Source organism: Panthera onca, chromosome B3, assembly GCF_046562875.1.
Source record: "Panthera onca isolate mPanOnc1 chromosome B3, mPanOnc1 haplotype 2, whole genome shotgun sequence".
Lineage (NCBI taxonomy): Eukaryota > Metazoa > Chordata > Mammalia > Carnivora > Felidae > Panthera > Panthera onca.
The window spans coordinates 79,582,757-79,608,191 of NC_138344.1; the positions used below are offsets into that span (position 1 = coordinate 79,582,757).

The 25,435-nt window shown below is 37.8% G+C and overlaps 1 protein-coding gene and 1 pseudogene across 2 annotated transcripts in view; both read right to left on the bottom strand.

The window, feature by feature from the left end:
- Positions 1 to 25,435, bottom strand: part of PRKD1 (protein kinase D1) — a 328,491-nt gene that overhangs the window by 268,145 nt on the left and 34,911 nt on the right. The window lies entirely within an intron of this gene.
- LOC144616535 (large ribosomal subunit protein uL6 pseudogene) lies at positions 2,373 to 3,801 on the bottom strand (annotated as a pseudogene).

Consider the following 25,435-nt stretch of genomic DNA (forward strand, 5'->3'; position numbering starts at 1 on the left):
ATTAAGATCTATTCTCTAACAATTTGATCAAATGCAGCTGCCACATGTATTAGCATATATTTTCACTGCTTGGTAGTATATATGTAAAAGCTGCATGTATCCTGAATAAGCAGGTTGCTTTGTAAATCTTACACATTTCAGCTTTAAGTTTTAGCTCATGTTTTAATTTTAGTTTCAGCTTTAGTTTAGTTTAGTTTCGGTTTTAGTTCAATGAGGGGAAAAATAAGGACCAATGATGAATATGTGTATGCTAAGCCTTCACAGCTGTGAAGATTTTGCCCTGAGAGATACAATGCCATTATCTTAGGCAAACTTCTGAACTTTTCAAAGCCTCAGTTTTTACACCTATAAAATGGAGATAATGGCTCACAGATTGATAAAATTGGCAGGTGGAGTAAGGGGCAGGGGACTCCACAAAAGCCCAGAAGGGAGGAAGTATTACCATTATTAAGTTCCAAAAACCATACCTAGAACAGAAAACAAGTATTTGCAATAACGTGGAGACAATGGAACCCTGACATGCTGCTGGTGAGGGATGTAAAATTTGTAGCCGCTATGAAAAAGTTTGGTGGATCCTCAGAAAGGTTAACATAGAATCACCACATGACTCAGCAATTCCACTCCTAGGTATATACCCAAAAGAATGGGAAACAGGTACTCAAAGGGATACTTTCACACCCATGTTCATAGCAGTATTATTCACAACAGCCCAAAGGCAAAAACAACCCACGTGTCTGCAGATCAATCTGTAAACAAACTGTAGCATACACATATAACGGGATCCTAGTCAACCATAAAAAAGAGTAAAGTTTTGACATATACTACAACACAGATGAGCCTTTTTATAAAGTTTACTTTTTATTTATTTTGAGAGAGAGCAGAGGAGGGGCTGAAAGAGAAGGACAGAGAGAATCCAAAGCAGGCTTGTGCTGTCAGTGCAGAGCCTGATGCAGGGCTCCAGCTCACAACCGTGAGATCACATGAGCCGAAATCAAGAGTTGGATGCTTAACTAACTGAGCCACCCAGGCGCCCCTCACAGATGAGCCTTGAAAACGTTAGGTTAAGTGAAACGAACCAGACCCAAATACTGGATAATTCCACTTACTTGAAATATCTAGAATAGGCAAGTTAAGAGACACAGAAAGAGATTAGAAGTTACCAGGGGTTAGAGGGAGGAAGGAATGGAAAGTTACTGTCTAACCGGTAAAGAGTTTCTGTTCGGGAGACTGAAAAAGTTCTGGAATTAGACGGTGGTGTTGATAGCACAACATCACGAATCTACTTAATGCCACTGAACTGTATACATAAAATGAATACAGTGATAAATTTATGTTCTGTATACTTTATCACAATAAAAATTTTTAATAAATGAAGATGAAATTATATTATCATATCCTCTCTAGTATAATTCTTTCTACTCTATTGTCTCCTCCTCCTTACAGTAAAAATTCTTGAAATGGTTGTCTTGGCTCCTAGCCTCCACTTCTCATGTAACTCAGCAACCCATTTCAACCTGCCCTGAGCCCCACGGCACTCCTAAAATGCCTTCCACCAAGCACACCACCCGGACCTTGCTGCCAAAGCCTTCCCTGATAGGCTCCATTCCCAAAACACCCTGCTCCCTTGGTTTCTTAAAAGGACACTCTGTGCTTTCCTCCTCCCTCTCCGACCCACCCCTGCTCAATTTTGCTTTGTTTGCTGTTTTGTTTTTGTTAGTTTGCCTAGGTTTGGTTGTGAGCTGTTCATCCTCTGTTAATTCTTCATTTTCCCCCACTCAGGTCCTTATTTTTTACTTCTTTTGGTCCCATTTCATGGACCCTCACTAGGCTTATCCATCCCCTTCTAAGGCTTCAGTGAAGATGGTTGTGTTTTCCCAAGCCCTCTCCTTCCTTTTCTGTCCTTACCATGGGGAGCTGCCCCAACACTCACTCAACAGTCCAAGCCATAATGTCATCCTCTTCCTTCCCCCACAAACACACATACACACAAACTCACGCTCAATGATCTTAAATCTTAAGTCTTAAAAAAAAAAAAAAAAAAAAAGCCCAAATCAGCACAGTTTTTATTGCATCTTTAAAATATCACATGGGCACCTGGGTGGCTCAGTTGGTTAAGCATCAGACTTTGGCTCAGGTCATGACCTCACACTTTGTGAGTTCGAGCCCCACCTCAGGCTCTGTGCTGACAACTCAGAGCCTGGAGCCTGCTTCAGATTCTGCGTCTCCCTCTCTCTGCCCCTCCCCTGCTCACACTCTGTCTCTGTCTCTCTCTCTCTCAAAAAACAAATAAATAAATATTTTAAAAAGTATCACAAGTAAGTCTGAAAACTCCTGCAACATCTTGCTGGTTTTGTAGCTGGACAACTTAGATCTTATTCATCAGCCTGCTGAACTGTTCATTTTTCAGAAACATAGATATCATCCCAAATTTTTCTGATATCCTTGTTTTTAACTGCTGTGGCTTGCTGAATCAAAGCAGCTGAGTTTGATATAAGTTCAATGTCATTTACTTCAAAGATAAACTCACCTTTCTGGGCTTGAGATACTGAACAAGCAATACCTGGCCTCATCTGAAGCCCACAGAAGTATTTTTCACCCAGGAAATTTATGACTTCAACAAGAGAACCATTCTCCTAAGTAACAACGATGATGGGGAAGTGAGCATACATCTACCTCATCATGTAACGGAAGCTCTGGACCATGTTTTGTATGTGACCACAGACAATGCAAAGAGCAGCCAGTTCTTTTCTATTCTCCCACTATTTGCCAACTCGGAGACCCTTCTTTTTCTTTCCAAGCAGAATGAGCTCCACATTGATGCAATCAAAGTTCCTTCGCAGGGTTCCTCTGGGGCCGTTCACAATAAAAGTTCATCCCTTCAGAGCAATGTTGGTATTTTCTGGAATGTCCACAGTCTGATTTCTGAGAACGGTCTTCATTCTTGCAATAGATGTGGCACAGAGCAAGTCTAGCTTTTTAATAACTCTGGAATTCACTCACTTCTTTCTATCACTACAACCAATGTCAGTTATTGCTCCCACTATACTGCTACCTTATTGATGGTCCTGCCTCTTGTTCTATTTCAACCTCTTGTCTTCAGTGAATCCAGCATCAAAATGTTAAAGTACACACCTTTCTATATAATCTCCTCTATAAAAATCTGGCATGGTTCTTTACCAGAATCATGCTACAAGGTGGCATATATCTTCATAATAAAGCCTCTCCTTCCCTATGGCATCTCTTAACTCCGCCACCCCAAACTCAATGTTCCAAGCACAGTAAACTACTCTAAGTTACTAAGCCATGTTTTCTGAGCCCTACAGGCAGGCCATCAAACCTGGACTTAGAACAGTGCAAGAGAAACCACGCACTCCAGGACAACAGACATACAGGACTACGCTAGCAAAACTGAAACACAAAATCTTCTGCCCATAGGCCTCTGCATTTACCGTTCCCTCCATTTTCTGCTCCAACCATTTCACCTAATTAACTTACATTTCTCATTGAACAAAGCTACTGGTTCTTCCATAAACTGTTCCTTGAAGCCCCAAAACAGAAACCCTGAACTCTCAAAACTTCCTATCTTTTCCCATCACACTCTTAATTTACCCCTTTCATAATCTTTATGGTACTTTATTACAATTTTCTGTTTGTTACTCTCCCCCCCCCCCCCGCCAACTCCACTCCAGTTGACTTCAGATTCCTTGAGGACAAGACTTAAATTATTCATCATCAAATAACTGAACCCAAATCATTCTCCAACACAATACTAAGCAGTAAATAAATATGTAAATAAATCAATGTTTCTGGATTATAAATTACTAGCCATTAAAAAAGCAAAGGAGCTCTGTTAAATACATATTTGAAAAAAGTGATTTCAATACTTTAGTTAGCTTTTAATTATTCCACAAATAACAATTTACAATGTCCAGTGTTTTCCACCAAAAGTAAATAAAACAATTTAGGGACAAGTGACCTGCCACTGAACCTTAACTAGGTTTTCTTATATACCTGCATTTGACCAGTAACATGTATTATATCATAACCTTTTTAGAGGCCTAAGACGAGTCCTATGTATATATTCTGTAGAAACAATTATAGCTAAAAATAAATAAGCTCCAGTCTAAAAATTATACTTTCTCTCCAGTTTCTCTTTTTTTATGGTGGTAAAATGCACATAATTTAAAATTCACTGTCTTAACCATTTTTAGCTGTACAGTTTAGAAGAGTTGAATATGTTCATTGGTGTGCAACCAACCTACAAACCTTTTTTACCCTGCAAAACTGAAACTCTGTACCCATTAAACACCTCCCTGCTTCTCCCTTTCCTCAGATCCTGGCAACCACCATTATACTTTCTGTTCCTATGAATTTGACAACTTTAGATACCTCATATTAAGTGGAATCAGATGGTATTTGTCTTTCTGTGACAGGCTTATTTAAATTTATCATAACGTCCTCATCATTCATCCATGTTGTAGCATGTGCCATAATTTCCTTCCTTTTTTAAGGCTGAATAATATTTCATCTGATATATTATATTATATATGGTTTATCCATCTATCCCACGATGGGACACTTGGGTTGCTTACACCTCTGAACATGGTCACCCATTATTTCTAATAACAGAAAATAAATAAATGATATCACAAGCATTAAAAATAAAGAAGTAACAGTTAACAGAAAAAAGAAATATTTTTCTGTGTGTATATTTATTGTTTTTTTCTATAGATATTATTTTTAGATGAAATTTTCTTTGTGACTCACACTTTCACTAACAGACATATGTTTAACACAATCCAAACAACATGTCTGTTCTAAAAATGAATATTCATTCATTTTAATGACAAAGTAGCTCTTTCTGGATACATTTAGAAGGAACTTACTTTGGTAAAAAACTTGATTCTGATTTCTGGGCACATTTGATTGACATATCATAAAATACTTTATTTCATGCATGAGTATATAAATGACTACTAGCCCTTCGGGGTTACATCTGAGATTTGCCACCTAAATGTGCATAGTCCAGAGACCCTCAAGACTGGGAACAAACATAAGCAAAAATGAATAAACTGAGAACACAATTCACAATTATGAAACTTCTGCAATCTGTCTTTACTCACTGCTCTCAGATGCATCATTGTCAGTATCTGACCCCGTTAGGTGGCTGATAAGAGGATTTTGAAGGCCAGCAGATTTTATTTGTAACCTCTCCATATGGTTGACCTTCTAGTTTCAATGAGAGCATCATCTGCAGAGATGCTCATCAAATGGCAACTTCTACCCTAAAATGTTTTGGGTAATTTTGTCAACTCAAAAATGATGCTCAGTTAAAGAACAATATGTACAGTGAGATGTTTTTGCTTAAAAGTTTGTACATAAACACGTTTTAAAAGATATGCAGGGGTACAGATAAAAATGTCACGAATAATTTACTGACATTAGGATTAAAATTTTTTTTCAAAATGTATGCCATGTTCTGCCTGTACCATACATATATGAATAAAATTTATTAAAAAAATTTTTTTAACGTTTATTTGTTTTTGAGACAGAGAGAGACAGAGCATGAACGGGGGAGGGGCAGAGAGAGAGGGAGACACAGAATCCGAAGCAGGCTCCAGGCTCTGAGCCATCAGCCCAGAGCCCGACGCGGGGCTCGAACCACCGACCGTGAGATCCTGACCTGAGTTGAAGTCGGACGCTTAACCGACTGAGCCACCCAGGTGCCCCAAATAAAACTTAAAAGTAACTTTTGCTGTTAAGATTTTCAATGAGCTAACTCCTTTTTTAATGTGAAACATGCATGACAAATAATATTCCAAATGTAAAACTGGACTGAAACACAGAAAAGTAATAAGACTTTATAAAAACATACATGTATACACCATTGTATCAATATTTCAAGCCTAACATTAGCAATGCCAATGATAACTTAAAAAACACATTACTTATCTCAAAATTAAAATAGACACAAATTATTTTGTTTGAATTTATAGTCTGAAATGTTATACACTCATGAGCCTTAAAGATGAAGATAACAAAGATGATTTTCCATACGTGAAAATTCTCCATATAAGAAAAATAACCATTATTCATCCATTTACTCAACAAATATTTAATAGGTGCTAAAATGTTCCAGAGACTGATTCAAAGGTATATCTAACAAAAAAAAAGAAAAAAGAAAAAAGAAAAAAAAAGTCAATCTCAACACATCAGGATTCAATCAGGTGACAAAGACAGATGCTAGCTTATTACTAAACAATGGGAGGAGTTCACTCAGAGTAGAAGAGAAGGAGGCTAGGGTTCAGAATGAAGCAAGCATAGAATTCTTCCCTGAAAAGTCAAAAATTGCACTCCACAAAGCAGATGAGTAAATTAAGCCTGAAGAAAGAGTAAAAATCCACCTGGAGTTGAGCCCAGTTTGCATAAGTCAAGTGACAAATGTCTAGGCAGTGGGAACAAGGAGGGAAAAGGCAAAGAGATGAGTGAAAATTGCCGTAAATGTTTTTCTTAGTAGGCTCTATTCCTCAGTCCTGAGAAAATAAAACATATAGTTTCATTTATCTCTGAGACGAACTGTAGGTGGGCACTATTATTCAAAAAGGGCAAAGCAGTGTAATTCTGTTAACATTTATGATCTCCTCCTCATCCGGAGGACCCGTATGTTTTGGACTAAGCTGGCTCTTCCTTCGTATTCCTTTATAAATTACCATTTACTCAGGACTTAAGAACACCACCATATACCAATATAGCACAAACAGGGGACTTTGGATATTTATTAAAGGCAGTTTGTAGACATAATAACAACTAAAAACTGCCTCATTTCCTGACAGAACTAGAATAAGAACAGCACTTAGCAGAGTTAAGGGGGAATTCCCCATTCCCTAAGGATTTAAATCAAAATACACTTTTTTTCTGATACAATGGTTGGAACAAGTTTACAGAATACCTGAGCTATGAGAAAATACTCTCCTAGCTCCACACAAAGCCTCTTTAGGCAACAGCACAGTGTGGTTGGCAGGAACTTGAGCGAAGAATGAGGGAGCGGAGAGGAAGACACTTGCTCCCCACTCTGACACATTCCTGAGCAAGGAGAGCTCACAGTAAGTTCCAGCCGCTGGCATACACTGCTATTCATTAATATTCTAGAAATCAATGGAATTTTAGGGTGTACCTGGTACGTTCAACAGTTCAACTTACTTCTGTGCCTTAGCATTCTTGCAATGTTTAGCAGTAGCTGCCAAAATTAAAAAGGCATGAAACTAAAACATAAAGGATTTCTATTATGTCTAAATGTAGATACATCCAGACCCAGGTAAAACATGAAAAGACTTCAGATAAAAGTCGATTACAACCACTTCTCACTCTCTCTTGTTCTCTCTCTCCCAACCAAAAGGAACAAAATCATAGTTCCAGTAAACCGATGGCAATGTCTTTTACGATATAAGAATCTCAGGAAGAACCTGTCAGTGTGTTCAAATGAACAATTTTATTTTCAAAAATCATATTTGAGAGAGAGTTCCTGGAAGCATACTGAACTATGCAATGATAAAACTTACTCTGTGCCTAGCACCATCTGCTGACATCCTTCCAGCCAATTCTCTTACTATAATAAACCATACAAGCCAAGAAATGTAATGCAGTCAGCAGAATGTGACCACACCCACTGTACATGTATATTCAATGAGATAGTCTTTAACAGATTCTATAGCTATTTTGCAACAGAACAAAAGATGGACTGAACAACTACATTTGTTAGTCTTCCTCTGTCAGCTACATTTATCACAGTATTAATCATCCTGATTTGTATGTGATGGTAAAGAAAAAACATGAATTGTAGTTGTTCTCCCTCCTCTGATGGTAGGTGCTGTCATTTTAACTGGAATGATTGACATTCGACATCGAGCAGTTTTCTGGAAAGGAACTTGTGCACCTCTCAATGGCACATCTGGTAGCTGCAGATGGTGAGGATTAGCATAATTTTCCCAGCAAAGATGCGCCAAAAGCATAACGCAAATTAAGACTTATGCCTGATGTCAATTGTTTGTTTCTTGCCAATGTTAATATAAAATCTTCTAGAGATGGTTTTAATGCTTACTCTCAAGTCAAACTCCAGGAAAAGAAAAAAAAAACAAAAAAAACAAAAAACAAAAAACAAAAAAGCAACCCTGACTGCCCTGGGGATAGACATGAATTAACTTTTCTCACAGCCTAATGCCACTATGGCTCTCCTGTCCTCTTGCACAAAGATGGTCAAGACCCCACTAGGGGTGCAACTAGTACATGACTGTGGAGTCAACAAAATGCATGTGCTCAATGTGCATGAAGACTTGATCTGTATGATAGCTGTATGTGTATATGTTTAATGCGTCCATTTTACTGAGGCAGTAGGAGTAATATTTCTTTCAAATAAGCATTAAATAAGCAAGCTGTTCTGTGAAGAGAATACACGAAAAAAATGAGTACTTAATCCCTACAAGGAATAGCACTAAGCTCCTTGAAAAATACAGGAGTATATAAGGTACAGAGCTTTTTTTCAAAGACTGCACAAAGAAGAAAAGCGTAAGTTATTAATATACAATGTAATATGTCATAAGTGATACAAGTCTCATTGAGGACTTGAGGGGAGGCACCTGGATGGCTTGGTCAGTTAAGCATCCAACTTCGGCTCAGGTCATGATCTCACAGTGCGTGGGTCCAAGCCCCGCATCCAGGCTCTGTACTGACAGCTCAGAGCCTGGAGCCTGCTTCAGATTCTGTCTCCTTCTCTCTCTGTCCCTCCCCCACTCACACTCTGCCTCTCTCTCTCTGCCTCTCTCTCTCTCTGCCTTTCTCTCTCTCTCTCTCAAAAATAAACATTAAAAAAATTTTAATAAAAACAAGAATAGGACATGAGGCAATCTATAAATGCCATATGAGTCAAACAACATAATCATGCAGGAAGGCCTACAGAAAGATACATCAACTTTTACATGAAATAGGCTAGAAAGGCATCTCATGAAGGGATACTTGAGACCTGAAACACAGGTTATATTTTAGTAACCTATTAGCAATCAAATATATTCAAGAGAAGAAAAAAAAAATCAGACCTAACTGGTTTAATCCAAGGTTAACAGGACAATAAACCACTGCAGTATTTGAGGGAATCTGCAACAGCCAAAGTGACCAAAAGGGTTAACGTAAGTGAGTAATGAGCATGAAACTCCACACAGCAATGAAACAGGAAAAATGTGGAGGAGTGATAGAAAGACCACCACACAAACCAGAGATTCAGTTCCCAGGTAAGCCATAATTTATTATTATCACAAACCTAAGTTGTTCATAGTTCACCCAGCTCAAAAATTCCCAGAATTTATTGACACATACTCAACCTTGTTTCTAAAATGGTTAACAAAGAGTTTACCAAAAAAGCGTACAACATGCAAGATGAAATAAGCTAAAAATAACATGGTGAGTAAAGCCGGGCAGTGCTAGCCCTTTATTATTCCAGCAGTGATAGTGGCCTAAAGCTCTGAAACAGGTATCTTCTGTCCCCTGGATTGCTGCATTCCTAATGTGTTCAAACACCCCATAAGATTTACATGTTTGGGTTCTTCTCAGATTAACATTACTAAAATTAGTGGCATTAGACCTCTAGTCCTTGCTACTATTTTCTTAAGCTTATTTTAATTTTAATGCAATTTAAAAGTATAACTACTGCTAGCCTCATAGGGTTGAAATTGTGATTTTAAAGGCAATTATGTTTAGGATATGAAATAGAAAGACTATTCCCAAACCAAAATTTTGATTAAGATTTGTAGTTGCAATGATCTCTACCAGTGTTTCTTTAGGTAATATACTAACATCTATTAGGATTATGGATAAAAAAAATTCCATTTTCATGAAAAAAACTATAAGAAACAACTAACATCATTACTTAATAGTGAAGCACTAGGAGTATTTTTCTAGAAATACTGTTGTTCACATTTTAAACTTTTTTTTTCTGAAGTTCTGACCAACACCATGGACATTACTTTTTAATGTTTATTTATTTATTTTGAAAGAGAGAGAGAGAAAAGGAGAGAGAGAGAGAGAGAGAGAGAGAGACCACATGAGCAGGGGAGAGGCATAGAGAGAGGGAGAGAGAGAATTGCAAGCAGGCTCCACACTGTCAGCACAGAGCCCCATGTGAAGCCACAACTCATGAATGGTGAGATCATGACATGAGCTGAAATCAAGAGTCAGATGCTTCACCAACTAAGCCCCTCAGGTGTCTGATTTTCAGGGACATTTTAAAAGGGAATAAATGAGGGGTGAATGAGTGGCTCGGTCGGTTGAGTAGATGATTCTTGATTTCAGCTCTGGTCATGATCAAGACCTGCGTTGGGCTCCATGCTGACTATACAGCCTGCTTGGAATTCTCTACCCATCTCCCCCACTTGCTCTCTCTCTCTCTCTAAAAGAAAAAAAATTAAATATGTTAAAAGGGAATAAAAAAGTTATGTATTGAAAGTGAAGTAACAGTATCATTTGCAGTGTAAGTGTACATCTAAATAGAGAAAGAAGCACCTGAAAAACTACTACATAAGTGGCTATTTTCTTCTTTGCAAAAAAAAAAAAAAAAAAAAAGAGAGAGAGAGAGAGAGATAAAAGAATACAATGCTTTCTATCTTCATTTTAAATCATTCTTTTCACCATTAGCTAAGTGATCATAAAAAATTACTTCACCCCAATTTTATCATCTGTAAATACGGGCAAGTGTCTCATATATATTGTTATTCAAGGGAAAAAAAGTGTTGGGGAAAATAGACAAGAAGTCAATATATCCAAGTGCTTTTAGTTATTAATAAATTCAATTAAATCAAAGAAAGACTTTCAAAATGCAAAGAGGTAGTATTTAAAAGCTATAAACTGCCAAAGACAATCCCATCCTTTACAAATGCTTTTGAGCATTAAAAAAATAATGCAGTCAGGGATGCTATAAAATGAGTTCTTAGCCAACTAGTCTAAAAGTACCTCAGAGGTCCTTTCCTTCATCCAACAAGAATTTACAGAGCATATATGTATGTGTGTGTGCACGCACACATGGGCACATGCATATCCTAGGCTACAAAAATACAGAAGGAAACAGAAAAGTGTCCTTGTGGAACATGGAGTCCAACAGAGGAGCAGCAGTTAGAGAAACACACAAATAAATGTGAAATTACACTGTGGTAAGATAATAATATCTGAAGTACTACTAAAGAAAAAAAGAAGAACAAATTCAAAGGTCTATGCTACTCTAGCATAAAATAAAAACTTCTTGCATTGGAGCTAAAATAATATAGTCATACCCCCCAAATTGTGAGAGGCACAGAAGTATACCCTAGGCTGCAACCTGAGAATATTGGTGATAATAGCTGGCAATACTCCAGTCATTGGAGAATTCTGATCTGAAGAAGCTCACAGATATACTTCAACCCTGTCCATTCTCCTTGACTCCAAAAGAGAAACTTTTGGGCAAATGTTAGCCCTGAGGAACATAGGAAATCACTTAAATTGAAAATATTTCCTTGGCAATTCTCTAACAAGGCTCTTAAATGATTTGTGCCATTTTCTTTATGCATATGAACTTCTTAAATGATTTAAGTAGTAGTATTGATACTACTACAGTAGTCTTTTAATACTTTTGCCAATATTTTATCAAATACAGTTCTCACTAGACACCATTTTGCTCTAAGATAAAGCCAAGAACTGCTAGTTTCTGACATGCTCAGATATTTCAAATGTTTCATTTTTTTCTCACTGTTGAAAATTTTTATTAATTCTCCCAAACTGTGATAAGTAAAAGAATAAATCTCTGGATGGCATCTTTTAAAATTGAAACCCCACCAAAGAAAAATCTCCCTAAATTCAATTCTTGTTCATACTTCACTAATTGAACAAAAGAGCTAAGCCCCCTAATTCTCAGTTCTTCATTTATAAAGCAAATATACTGGAAGGAATAACAAATGCGGCTCAGTACCGGATATATTAAATGCTATCCTAAAATAAATATACACCTTGTTTCTGTGTTGTGTGTAGGTGGGGGTAGATGATTGATAGATGCATAAATAGATGAATAGATACATAGATGGGCAGATAGATGATAGAGAGATAGAAAGAGAGAGACAGACAGACAGGCAGGATGGCACATAGATGAACAGACACGTAGATAGATGACAGATATGCAGATATAGAGAAACAGAAAGATAATGGATAGATATATGGATGGATGGATAGACAGACAGGTGAGAAAACTCCTGACAACATAAAGAATGAAGGTGAGTTAGGCAATAACCTTAGAAAATTCAGATACTCTTAAAGGACTATCACAGGACTAAAAGCAATCCCTTGACCTGCCTTTTTTCAGTAAAAAGGCTAAAGAAAAAATATCCCAAGTATCTTCAAAGTAATGAAATCCTATAATGCAATAACTCTTCCAAGAGAAGACACTGCCTAACTAGCATACGAATAGATGAAAATTAAAACATGGAAACCATTATACAAAAAAAGCCTGATTGCTGTTTGACAGTGCAAACTCTGATAAAGAAAGATATGTAACTTTTTGATAAAACTAATCCACTGTTGTGAAATTACATACTTCATATGACTGAAAATTATATCTACCACCATGGTCACAGTTTCTTCTGGTAAGTTTTACCTGCATTTCGTATAAAATATACCTGGTATTAAATAGCAACAAAGAATCTCTACCAAAAACATTAACCAAATATTTAACAAATGCCTGCTTTATCCAGGCACTGTTCTAGACACTCAAGACTTATGAAGGAAGAAATGCATCAACACACAACATCTCTTATCACCGGATGGATGCTAGCAGGATGCCCAAAGACAACTATGTAATAAGCTACAAAGATAAATGAATGAGCAGAAAAAAAATTATTTAAAGGAACGTAAATATCATTGGTGTGGGAGACCTAAAGACTTCTCAGAGACTCAAGGTATGACAATAGCAGCCTACTTAGAGCAACAATCAGAAATAGAGTGGCATTTTATCATATAAGGCAGAGACATCATGGATGGCAAAACCCTCTGTCCAATTCAGTAGTGCAAACCAAAAACCACAAGTGAAATATTTAGTTAGATACCAGTTTTCCTTTCTCTCTCTCTCTCTCTCTCTCTCTCTCTCTCTCTCTCTCTCCTGGACACATGCATAGGCTATTTACTACTATAGTCCACAATCAAAAGTCATGATGGGCCACCTGGATGGCTCAGTTGGTTGAGCATTCAGCTCCTGAATTCGGCTCAGGTCATGATGTCATATTTCATGGGATCGCGTCCTATGTCTGTGTGTCTGTCTGTCTGTCTGTCTCTCTCTCTCAGAATAAATAAACTTTAAAAAAAAGTCATGATGCCTCTCCTTTCTCCATCTTCATATACACAAATAAATCAGTCCTCTTGAAGATCTACTCCAGTGCTTACTTCTTCTGTAAAGATCCCTCTAACTGAATAGAATCTTGCCCTCTTTTGTCTCTCCAAGGCACGATCTCTCACAATCTGCTTTGACTACTGAATGGTATATTTTTAGTTTTTATGATCTCCTTTTCAGATAAAAAAAAAATACCTCTATTTTAACCCTTACAAAAAATATACATTGGCTGAAAAATATCTAGAGAGATATTCATGGAATTAAATTCCATAAACAGAGTTTACATGTAGGTAGCTATTTATAGATACATATATCAACATACCAAAATAATCTAAATTTATTTTTGACAAAAACTTCTAAAGGATTTCTCTATTCATCTCTTAAAATTCCTAAAAAAAAATTGTCAAAATTTTTAAGGCCCACAGATGGTGACAAATAAGTCACTTAATTAATTGTCTTGATATTAATCATAAGGACTTCAATTTGGCATAAGAATTACTTCATTTCACCAAACTTCCTGTCCTCTTCATATATGGGGGATGTTACATCACACACTTCTTACAGGTCACACTTCTCCAGGTATTTTTTCTACACACAGCTCTTCAGCACCTTACTTTCTTTCATTTCAACATATAACCTTTAATAATCTTTCTTTCATTTAAAAACACACCAATGGATTGACTGTAATACTTGATAAGTGCACAGGAGACACTAAATAACTGGTAATTGAATTTTCTCTTTTCATTTAAAGGACTCAAATTCCCCAAACACCTCAGCCAAACTATTAAGGAAGTTTCTCTTTGTGTCAAGGACAAACTTCTTTGCCTTTTTCTAATAAGTGTAGAATCATTTCTGGCCATTGATACAAAAAAAAAAAAAAAAAAAAAAAAGAGGAGTATTAGGCATTCTCTCTTTCAAGAGTTTGTTTTTCAGTTTCCATGCTGACAGAACTCATAATACAAGTCTTACACAAATTACCCTCCTTTGCAGTGCCAAGAATGACTTAATGCAAAAAGGTCTATTCCATATATGCCTTGACCTCCTATCATACTAATTCATGGAAAAGGTAGAGTCTCAAGGCTGAATCTTCTCAGGTGTGCACTCGCTTTCGTGTGCTGAACAATGGTACTTTAGAAGGGAATTCATTAGACTGAGATCATATCAAATGTTATACAGTGCCCAGCTGGCATTCTAAAATGGATTATTATTAGAATTGATAATAATAAATATGAATGGCCATTCATTGGAAGGAAAGTCACTAAAATTCTAGGTGGCTTCATTCATTGCTTACAAATAAGAATCTGTCAACATTTCCATCAAATACATCTATTTCTAGAATGTTACAGCCACAAAAGTTATTTTGGAATAGAAGCACCATTAAAAATGTCCATAAAAGACTATTTCTTCATAAAGTTAAAAATAAATTCCATTCAGCTCTATGAATCTGAAATACTTAGAATACCATGTGTATTTCAATAACATGTTTATTTGCTTCTGAAATGGCTAATGATAAACCTTAAAATATATATTCAAACTTTTTAAAATGAATCAATGAGATAAAACTAAGCTATATTCTGAGAGATTAGTACATTCCATTTTCTAGTAGAAATAGTAGAAAATAAAGTTTCATAACAGAAAAATGTAAAAGATCAGATTTTAATACATTTAACAGAGTAATTTTATTACTGGCAAAACCAATATTCCTGTTTCAACTTATACTTTATTGAGGGTGTTAATGACCAAACTTATTCTGTTTTAAACTAACTGGAATTTCTTTATTTTTAAAATAACTATTTTTTAGTTTTAGTTTTGTTTTTCAAATCTTATTAATGTCATTCTTTTTGTCTTTGCCCATGTATTTGGTACCAAAGCTTTCCCTCTCTCTCTCTCTCTCATTTTTATTTGTTAAATATAACTTTGTTCTCAAAGTTACAAAAAAAAGTCAATAATTTCAGTTACAAAAGTATATTATGTTCACATGTTATAATAAACATATGAAATGAAAAAATTATACACTCTTTCAACTTCAAAACTGAAGGATGAGAAATGCCTTGTTGACATAATTTTCTTTAGCATGTGGCTCTTAGGCTCTTACACAGTACTGCTGGGTTCATGAAGATCACTTTTGGCACAGAAAAGAATACACAGACACCTGGGTTCTAATTCTAGTTTGAGTTCTCATCATAATTCTGAATTTTAGTTCTGCTTCTAGGTCTCATTATATACTATAACACATTAAAATTTCCTTGATAATCCCTGAAAACAACCCATGAAGCTATCTTCACTCTCAGAACCCATTTTCTGGGCAGTTAGTGAGTTAATGAGTACTCTGTGTGTCCAATCTCCGAGACAGAGACTTAAAAGATAAACAAAAACTTGCTTATCTTTGACCTCACAAAGCCTGGAATCTAGCAGAGAAGAGAAACATTATGCAAATAGGTACATGCATATTCATATAAAGTCATGCCACCTGCTACAAAGGAAACATTTAGTGAAAAATGGGAGTGTATAACCAAGAAAGGATTGTCTGAGGAAGCAACATTAAAGCTGAGACACTCAGGATGGGCAAGGGTGAGACAAGAGAAGAGGAAGGGAGGGAGAGGAAAAGTGGTCCAGTCAGAAGCAATGAGAAATACTAACTCAGGGAGACAGGAGGAGCTCGGGGTCTTTAAGGAAGTGAAAGGTAACTGTCAAAGTCAGAGATGGGGAAAGGGGCAAGCTGAGTCTCCTGGGTAGATCTGTCAGACCCTGCAGGGCCTTCTTTACAGATTTTTGTCCATGCCATACATTGCAGACTTCACCCTAGACTCAAGAAGAAGCATATCATCTTCAACGGGAAGCTAGAAGACAAAGGATTTATGGTGATGTGGTCTGTACCTCCTGGTATACACAGCAGGACAGAGTAAGGCAAACAACAAAACCCAGACCTGTGGAAAATAATCTACAGAAGTCACCGAAGAAGCGTTCTACACAGGGGTGTGATTTGATGACACCTGAATTTGTAAAAAATTCTGTTTGCTAAGTAGAGAATGGAAGAAGATACTTGTAGTACAAGGAAAACTGATGACATCTGAGACCATGGGGTTAACAGTGGAGATGGAGAGAAGTAATCAGATTTCAGATATCACTCAAAAACACAACGGACAAGACTTGGTGATTATAAAATGGGGGATAGAGAATGAGTGGTACTGAGAAACATGTCTCAATTTCTAAAATAAGCAAGGGTAATACTGAACGACCCCTGGGTCATATGCTACACGTACTATCAGAGGAGGCACACAAGCAATCTTTCTTGAGCTTGAAATTTGATTTCTCCAAAAGAGCTTTAGTAAAAGTAATCTGAAACTAAGAGGTACCATTTAATCTCTAGACATCTAACATTAAAAAGTATACATTCAAAAATAGTATATATTTAAATTCTAAGCCCTTAAGAAAAAATATGAGAAGTTGCTACCCTCTGGCTCAACACCATGTTTGTAAGAATAAAGACACCTTCGTTTCTATGTGCTTCCTGGATGATGCTTCCCACCCAGACCGCTCACTCACCCAAGCCACCATCACCTCTCACCTGAATTCCTGTAAAAGGTCCTGAACAGGCTCTCTCTTCCCACTCTTACTCCCACAGTTTAGTCTCCATATCACCAGCCAGAGGTGATCCTTTCAAAACTTAAATCAGGTCACATAACTTCCCTCCAAACCTGCAATGGCTCTTGTCTCCTTCAGGGGGAAAGCCAGAGTCTTTAAAGAGCCCACGAGCTGTTGCGATCTGACTGTACCTAGCCCCCTTCATCTTACTCAGTCCACTCCAGCCTAAGTGGTCTCAATGCTTTCCCTCAAACACCACAGGATTTTTGCCTTGGCTGTCATCTCAGCCTGGTACATTCTTCTCCCACACGTCCACATGGAGACGCTCCCATCTGACTTCCGTCTTTACTCACATGTCACCTTCTCAAGGAGGCCCACCCTGACCCCCTATTAAACACTGCAATCTGCCCACCCACCACCCTACTCTGCTCCACCTATAGTACTCCCAGGTATCCTTATCCACATCTTTTACTTTTACCCACAGAACCCATCATGTTTTATATATACTATTTATTGCTTATGTTTCATTGTTTATCTCTACCCACTAGAATGTAAGCTCGAAGGAAGTAGGGATTTGTCTGTTTTGTGCACTAATAGATCATGTGCTTAGAATCATGCCTAGTATACAGTATGTGCTCAATATATATTGGAGAACAAATGAATGAAGAAAGGACTGAATCATGTCTCAGACCCTGTAAAGTAATAGGGGAACAATTATTTCTATTTCATAGACGACAAAACAGAAACTGTAAGAATTTACATAATTTTCCTATATAGTTAATACAGTAAGCCAGAGCTTAAATCCAGATTTCAAGTTCAGTTAATTGATTTATCATTAATGCTTCCCAGTCACCAGATTTTTAAATATTTTTTATTCGAGCATAATTGACACACAATATTACATTCGTTTCAGGTGTACAACATAGTGGTTCAACATCTCTGTATGTTCAACCATGCTCGCCGTTAAGCATAGTACCATCTATCTCCAAACAACACTATTACAAGATCACTGACTATATTCTCTCTGCTGTGTCTTTTATTCCCAATATTTATTCATTCCATAATTATAAGCCTGTATCTCCCAATGCCCTCCTCCCATTTTGCCCACCCCTTAACTCTCTTCTCTCTGGCAACCACCAGTTTACTCTTTTAATGGCTGCATAGTATTCCATTATATGTATATACACCACATCTACCTTATCCATTCATCTGTGGATCAACACTTAGATTGCTTCCATATCTTGGTTACTGTAAATAATGCCGCAATAAAAATATGGGTACACATATCTTTTCAAATTAGTACTTTCATTTTCTTTGTGTGAATAATCAGTAGTGGAACAACTGGATCATATGCTGTTTCTATGTTTAATTTTTTGAGGAACCTCCACACTGTTTTCCACAGAAGCTGTGCCAATTTACATTCTCACCAACAGTGCACAGTAGTTTCTTTTTTTCCACATCCTCAACACTTATTTACCTTTTTTATTTTAGCCATTCCCAAACATCAGAATTAAAGCTTCTACATGCATGTGTACATGTGCACACATGCGCGCACACACACACACACACACACACACAAACATTCCCCATCCAGACTTTTAGCCTAACTTAGGTTTGCTTTTCCCTCCTGCAAGTAGTATTTGTTTAAGTGACAGAAGAGGAAGTAGATATCAGTGGTTCTCTCCCTGAAAATCAGTAAGCTATCAGTAAAATAAAAAGAGAATGTATTTCTCCCGCCATCAGCAAAATCTTCAGATATGGTTATAAAGCTGGGAAAACACAATAGAAAACAAGATAATGGGGCAACCAAGTTAAAGTTCATTACGTTATGGTGGCTAGGCTTTAGTTACACAAAATCGTCTAAAAGGCCTGAGCTTTAAGACATTCCAATTTATCATGAGAATTAAAGATACAGAAATCAGGGAAGGGACAAGGACCTCCTTGGCTTCTGTTACCACAAATAACATGCAAATGAGTCTTCCTGTACGTGCATTAGAAGAAAACAAACCAAGTAACTAGAATGGGGGATACGAAAGGGGCTACAGGTACAAAGTATAAAAGAAAAGAATGACATTAATCGATAATGAAAGTTCCCTAAATATTCTTCCTTTCAAAAGCAAAACAATGTTTTCTTGTATTTTTCTGATTATAATAATTCACACATTTTTCAAATTTTATTAAAACTGATAACATCTATAATCCCATCAGCCAAAAAAAAACCATTTACCATTTTAAATGATCAGAATATCTTTCTCTACCCATACACCTTTCAAATAAATAAAAACATTGGTCTATACCCACATTTTAATGTCTGCCTAGTTCTTCATTATGTGGATATAACATAATTCATTTACCTAACCCCTTACTGTGAGATATTTGAGCTGTCTATGATTTGTTTCCTTTCATAAGCAACTATGCACTGGATATTCCCACACATATGACCATATACACGTGGGATTTCATTTTTAAAAATTAAAGAAATGGAATTGCTAAATTAAAGGACACAAATATTTCTATGTCTTCTAATACATATTTCCTGACTATTCTCCAGAAAGGTGATTCCAAGTTTATACTCACATCAACAACATACAAGAATAGTCATCTCCCCACACCAAGTTCTAGTGTTTACATCTTTATGGATTTAATAGGTGAAAATCAGTCTCTGAAGAGATATTTTATGTGTTTTTATTAGCAAATTTCATATGCTTATTGGCACAAGTCTATGTCTACTTCTACTGCTACTACTTCTTTCATTCTTTTTACAGTGGCCTGTTCATAGTCACCAAATCCACAGAAGTAGAATCACTGGGAACAAATCCCAGGACTCTGTACTCAGCACTCATGTACTCAGCAGATGATTCTCACAAACACTCAAATCTGAGAATCACTAGCTCATAATGTGAAATGTTTCTAGAGCTGAACAGCTTTCAGAAATCTTGAAAATGTCTACTGAGTTGTAGACTATTTGGTAGTAAAAGGTGTGATTCAGGCAACTGACATTTAACCTTAGGGTTAAAAGTCACTAGATAGGGATCATTATATAACATTTTTATGTTTCAAAAGGACATTTTAGAAAGGAATTAAAAACAAACACTCTTATGAAAGAAACAAAGAGGAAATGTGTATTGGGGAGGCAAGTGTGCTCCAAAGCCCCCACTAATTCTCTACCCTGATGGAACCACACAAACAGCTGTAATGTTTCCAATTCACTTTAAAAAGAGGAGTGTTTTCCATGGCAAGGTGACAAATGCCATACTTAAGGCAAGCCTGTGCATTGCACTGTAAAGATTCCTGGTGTGGATCCACACAGTGGGAAAACAAGTATTTTGAAGCAAACAGACCTTTGCCATTTACTAACTATGCAGCCTTGTTATTAAATTCTTTGTGTCACAGCTTCCTAATCTGTAAAATGAGAACAATTCCAATCTCAGAGTATTTCCTATGAAGATAAAAAGATAAAGTGCTATGTATCTGGTAGGTGCCCACTTATTTTGTTTTTTCCTGAAGATATGATTAAGAATTAGAGTTCTGGTCTCTTGAAGATGGAGGCGTAGGAGGACACTGGGCTCACTGCATCCTGCTGATCACTTAGATTCTACCCACATTTGCCTAAATAACCCAGAAAACTGCCAGAAGACTAGCAGAACGGACTCTCCGGAGCCAAGCATAGACAAGAGGCCCGCGGAAGAGGGTAGGAAGGGCGGAGAGGCAGTGCTCGCTACATAGACTGGCAGGAGGGAACCAGGGTGGTGCAGGGGCGGCCCGCCAGGCAAGGCAGAGCCCCCAAGTCTGACTTGCAAAAGTAGAGGGGCCTGAGAGAGTGAGTTCTGACAGCCAGCGGGACTTAACATCTGGAATGTTATAAGTCAACAGCTCTGCTCAGAGAGCGGGAGGGCTAGAGGACAACGGGAGGGAAAGTTGTTCAGCCCCGGAAGACAGAGCTCAGCTCGGGGGGGGGGGGGGGGGGGGAGACAAAGGTGCTGGGAAGCGCCATCTCCCTCATCCATCGCCCAGCCAAAACCACGAAGGGAACCAGTTCCCCTCACGGAACTTGCTTACACCATGCAAACACCCAACACTATGCTTCTGTGGATCCATCACTCCGACAGGTCTGCCTCCCTCCCGGTGCCACAGGGCCCCTCCCAGGACCACCGAAGGCAAAGCTGCTGAGCCTGCCCCTCCCGCCCCCGTGCACCTTGCGGATCCACCCCGGCTAATACGCCAGATCCCACAGAAACAGCACCACAAGCCTGGCAGTGTGCAAATAGCCCATACAGGGGCCACACCACTACACAGTGAGTCCTGCCCCTGAGAGAGGGGAAGATACCATACACACCAGTCTGACTGTGGCCCCAGCGGTGCACTGGGGGCAGACATTAGGTCTGACTGTGGCCCCGCCCACCAACACAAGCTACTCCAGACAGCACAGGGGAAGAGCTCTGCAGTTCCTCGCCACTCCAGGGACGATCCAAAATGACAAAACGGAAGAATTCGCCTCAAAAGAAACTCCAGGAAGTAGCAACAGCTAATGAACTGATCAAAAACAATTTAAGCAATGTAACAGAAAATGAATTTAAAATAATATTCATAAAATTAATCACTGGGCTTGAAAAAAAGTATAGAGGACAGCAGATAATCTATTGCTACAGAGATCAAGAAGCAGGAGGAGCTAAAAACTGCTATAAATGAGGTGCAAAATAAAATGGAGGCGACCACAGCTCAGACTAAAGAGGCAGAGGAGAGAATAGGTGAATTAGAAGATAAAATTATGGAAAAAGAGGAAGCTGAGAAAAAGATTTAAAAAAACCAGGAGTATGAGGGGAGAATTAGAGAACTAAGTAATGCAACGAAACACAACAATATCCGTATAATAGGGATTGCAGAGGAGGAAGAGAGAGAGAAAGGGGCTGCAGGTATACTTGAACAAATCATAGCTGAGAATGTCCCTGATCTGGAGAAGGAAAAAAGCACTGAAATCCAAGAGGCACAGAAAACTCCCTGCAGACGTAACTTGAATCAATCTTCTACATGACACATCATAGTTAAACTGGCAAAATACAAGGATAAAGAGAAAATTCTGAAAGCAGCTAGGGATAAACATTCTCTAACATATAAAGGGAGACTAATAAGACTAGTGACGGATCTATCAACTGAAACTTGGCAGGCCAGAAAGGAATGGCAGGAAATCTTCAATGTGATGAACAGAAAAAAAATACGCAGCTGAGAATCCTTTATCCAGCAAGTCTGTCATTTAGAATAGAAGAAAAGATAAAGGTCTTCCCAAACAAAGAAAAACTGAAGGAATTCATCACCACTAAACCAGCCCTACAAGAGATCCTAAGGGGGATCCTGTGAGACAAAGTACCAGAGACATCACTACAAGCATGAAACCTACAGACATCACAATGACTTCTAAACCCATATCTTTCTATAATAACACTGAATGTAAATGGATTAAATGCTCCAACCAAAAGTCTAGTGTATCAGAATGGATAAAAAAAATAAGACCCATCTATTTGCTGTCTACAAGAGACTCATTTTAGACCTGAGGACACCTTCAGATTGAACGTGAGGGGATGGAGAACTATCTATCATGTTACTGGAACTCAAAAGAAAACTGGAGTAGCCATACTTATATCAGACAAACTAGACTTTAAATTAAAGGTTGTAACAAGGGATGAAGAAGGGCATTATATAATAATTACAGGGTCTATCCATCAGGAAGAGCTAACTATTATAAATGTCTATGCGCCGAATATGAGAGCCCCCAAATATATAAAACAATTAATCACAAACATAACCAACCTTATTGATAAGAATGTGGTAATTGCAGGGGACTTTAATACTCCACTTACAACAATGTATAGATCATCTAGACATAGGATCAATAAAGAAACAAGAACCCTGAATGATACATTGGATCAGATGGACTTGACAGATATATTTAGAACTCTGCATTCCAAAGCAACAGAATATACTTTCTTCTCAAGTGAACATGGGACATTCTCCAAGATAGATCACCTACTGGGTCACAAAACAGCCCTTCATAAGTATACAAGGATTGAGATCATACCATGCATACTTTCAGACCACAATGCTATGAAGCTTGAAATCAACCACAGGAAAAAGTCTGGAAAACCTCCAAAAGCATGGAGGTTAAAGAACACCCTACTAAAGAATTAATGGGTCAACCAAGCAATGAGAGAAGAAATTAAAATATACATGGAAACAAACGAAAATGAAAATACAACAATCCAAATGCTTTGGGATGCAGCGAAGGCAGTCCTGAGAGGAAAATACATTGCAATCCAGGCCTATCTCAAGAAAGAAGAAAGATCCCAAATACAAAATCTAACAGCACACCTAAAGGAAAAGAAGCAGAACACCAAAGACACCCCAAATCCAGCAGAAGAAGAGAAATAATAAAGATCAGAGCAGAAATAAACAATATAGAATCTAAAAAAAACTGTAGAGCAGATCAACGAAACCAAGAGTTGGTTTTTTGAAAAAATAAACAAAATTGACAAACCTCTAGCCAGGCTTCTCAAAAAGAAAAGGGAGATGACCCAAATAGATAAAATAATGAATGAAAATGGAATTATTACAACCAATCCCTCAGAGATACAAGCAATTATCAGGGAATACTATGAAAAATTATATGCCAACAAACTGGACAACGTGGAAGAAATGGACAAATTCCTAAACACCCACACACTTCCAAAACTCAATCAGGAGGAAATAGAAAGCTTGAACAGACCCATAACCAGTGAAGACATTGAATCAGTTATCAAAAATCTCCCAACAAATAAGACTCCAGGACCAGATGGCTCCCCAGGGGAATTCTACCAGACATTTAAAGCAGAGATAATACCAATCCTTCTCAAGCTATTCCAAAAAATAGAAAGGGAAGGTAAACTTCCAGACTCATTCTATGAAGCCAGCATTACTTTGATTCCTAAACCAGACAGACATCCAGTAAAAAGAGAACTACAGGCCAATATCCCTGATGAATACGGATGCAAAAATTCTCAATAACATACTAGCAAATCGAATTCAACAGCATATACAAAGAATTATACACCATGATCAAGTGGGATTCATTCCTGGGCTGCAGGGTTGGTTCAACATTCGCAAATCAATCAATGGGATACATCACATTAATAAAAGAAAAGATAAGAACCATATGATACTGTCAATCGATGCAGAAAAAGCATTTGACAAAATTCAGCATTCTTTCTTAATAAAAGCCCTCGAGAAAGTCGGAATAGAAGGAACATACTTAAACATCATGAAAGCCATTTATGAAAAGCCCACAGCTAACATCATCCTCAATGGGGAAAAACTGAGAGCTTTCCCCCTGAGATCAGGGACACGACAGGGATGTCCACTCTCACCGCTGTCATTTAACATAGTGTTGGAAGTTCTAGCATCAGCAATCAGACAACAAAAGGAAACCAAAGATATCAAAATTGGCAAAGATGAAGTTAAGCTTTCACTTTTTGCAGATGACATGATATTATACATGGAAAACCCAACAGACTCCACCAAAAGTCTGCTTCTGGTGAATTCAGCATGAATTCAGCAAAGTCGCAGGATACAAAATCAATGTACAGATATCAGTTGCATTCTTATACACTAATAATGAAGCAACAGAAAGACAAATAAAGAAACTGATCCCATTCACAACTGCACCAGGAAGCATAACATACCTAGGAATAAACTTAACCAAAGTTGTAAAAGATCTGTATGCTGAGGGGCGCCTGGGTGGCTCAGTTGGTTGAGCGGCCGACTTTGGCTCAGGTCATGATCTCGTGGTCCGTGAGTTCGAGCCCCGCGTCGGACTCTGTGCTGACAGCTCAGAGCCTGGAGCCTGTTTCAGATTCTGTGTCTCCCGCTCTCTGACCCGCCCCCGTTCATGCTCTGTCTCTCTCTGTCTCAAGAATAAATAAACGTAAACAAACAAACAAAAAAAAGATCTGTATGCTGAAAACTATAGAAAGCTTATGCAGGAAATTGAAGAAGACATAAAGAAATGGAAAAACATTCCGTGCTCGTGGATTGGAAGAATAAAGATTGTTAAAATGTCAATACTACCCAAAGCTATCTACACATTCAATGCAATCCCAATCAAAATTGCACCAGCATTCTTCTCGAAGCTAGGACAAGCAATCCTAAAATTTGTATGGAACCACAAAAGGCCCTGAATAGCCAAAGCAATTTTGAAGAAGACCAAAGCAGGAGGCATCACAATCCCAGACTTTAGCCTCTACTACAAAGCTGTCATCATCAAGACAGCATGGTATTGGCACAAAAACAGACACATAGACCAATGGAATAGAATAGAAACCCCAGAACTAGACCCACAAACGTATGGCCAGCTCATCTTTGACAAAGCAGGAAAGAACATCCAATGGAAAAAAGACAGTCTCTTTAACAAATGGTGCTGGTAGAACTGGGCAG